Source organism: Priapulus caudatus, unplaced genomic scaffold, assembly GCF_000485595.1.
Source record: "Priapulus caudatus unplaced genomic scaffold, Priapulus_caudatus-5.0.1 Scaffold735, whole genome shotgun sequence".
Classification (NCBI taxonomy): domain Eukaryota; kingdom Metazoa; phylum Priapulida; class Priapulimorpha; order Priapulimorphida; family Priapulidae; genus Priapulus; species Priapulus caudatus.
The window spans coordinates 151,501-153,489 of NW_014577796.1; positions in this window are offsets into that span (position 1 = coordinate 151,501).

Sequence of the window (1,989 nt, forward strand, 5' to 3'; positions counted from 1 at the left end):
TCTCTCGCGCGCGCGCTCTCTATCAATCTATCTATTTCTCTCTCTCTCTCTCTCTCTCTCTCTCTCTCTCTCTCTCTCTCTCTCTCTCTCTCTCTCTCGCTCTCTCTCTTGCTTACGCTCTCTCACTCGCTCTTCCTCTCTCTCTCCGCCTGTCTGTCTGTCTGTCTGTCTTTCCTTTCCCTCTCTCTTTCACATTCTATCAAGAGCGTATTATAAGAAGGGACTTCTTAATACGCTCTTGGTTCTATAATATATCTCTGTATTTTATTTGTATCTTGCTGCCTATCTCACTGTCTGCCTGTTTGTCCGTTCATCCATCTATCCATCCATTCATCCGTTCTATCGATTCCCCTCTCTGTCTGTCTGTCTGTCTGTCTGTCTGTCTGTCTGTCTGTCTGTCCGTCCGTCCGTCCGTCCGTCCGTCCGTCCGTCCGTCAGTCTGTCTGTCTGTCTGCCTGCCTGCCTGCCTGCCTGCCTGTCAGTGGGTCCGTCTGTCTCTCTCTCTCTCTCTCTCTCTCTCTCTCTCTCTTTCCTCGCTCTCTACCTCTCTCACTTTCTCCTTCTCTCCCTCTCACTTTCTTCCTCTCCCTAACCCTCTCTCTCTCATGATCAGCCATCGATTGGTCATAAACCCCTTTCGTACGATCGCTTCTTGCACCATCGCTCATTCGTGCATTATCACATTCCTGAAGTCTATAGTTGGAAAATTACCGCTGGTGACGTCATCAAGGTGTGAGTATCTCGGGGGGAGTGAAGTGTGAGAGGTGGGGTGGGCGGGGCACCGGTGCCGTGAAGTGGGAGGGGTAGGGATGGAGGCGGGAACTCTAGTGCCCCCTTCATCACCATCTCTCCCACCTCAGGAACAGCAAGCACACAAAATCAGTATATAATGGCGCATTCGTCTGCAACGCATACGTGCGTATACGTGCCGATTCTATTACTGTCACGTTCACTCATATTCGTTGATTTTTTTTTCCTTTTCGCAACGTTTCGCCGTAAAAACGTTTCAACGGCTCGTGCTTCGTGTATAATTTCGTGGCGAATGGCTAATTAACAACAACGTGAGCGGCCCTGCGGATTGTTGGCAGCGCTACCGCTACGGGCCGACGACCAATCAGCGTGTCATATTAGCCTGCTGTGTGAGAGCAGCGAGAGAGAACGGGGGGAAATGAAGAGAAAGTGTGAGAGAGAGAGAGTGTCCAAGCGAACGAGAGGCGGGGGAGAGAGAGAGAGAGAGAGAGCGAAAGAGACAGAGAGAGAGAGAGAGAGAGAGAGAGAGAGAGCGCGCGCCCAAGCGTGCGAGCGAGATAGAGAGCGAGAGAGAGAAAGTAAGCCAGAAAACGTGGAGAAATGAAGAGAACGTGAGCGAGAAAGAACGCTCAAGCGTGCGAGCGAGAGAGAGAGAAAACAGCGAGAGAACGGGGAGAAATGAAGAAAATGGGCGAGAGAGAGAGAGCGCGCGTCCAAGCGAACGAGCGAGAGAGAGGGGGAGAAAGAGCAGCGAGAGAACGAGAGAAATGAAGAGAAAGTGGGTGTGAGAGAGAGCGCGCCCGAGCGAGCGAGCGAGCGAGCGAGCGAGAGAGGGAGAGAGAAAGAAAAACCAAGCGAGAGGCAGAGCGTGAGACAGAGAGTGGAGGTAGATACACGTGAACGCGAGAGCGCGAGAGCAGCCAGCAGAGTGGTGAGTGTTACTCACGTTATGATCGAAATTAGGTAAAATTATCCGCTCACGCTGCGAGAAATCATGCCTGTTTTTTTTACCGTTGTCAAACGTCAGTTATTTTAGGCTAATTACGGCTAGGTTTGCGAGACTGCCCGCGGCAACTGTCATTAATGTTTTACCGTGCGGAAGGAGAAAGAGGAAATCACAGAGATTCTATCTACTGTGCGCGTGGGGTGTATGTGTGAGCCGGTGAAGATGATGCTGATGATGATGGTGATGATGATGCTGAGGAGGAGGAGGAGGGGGAGGAGGAGGAGGGGAGGAGG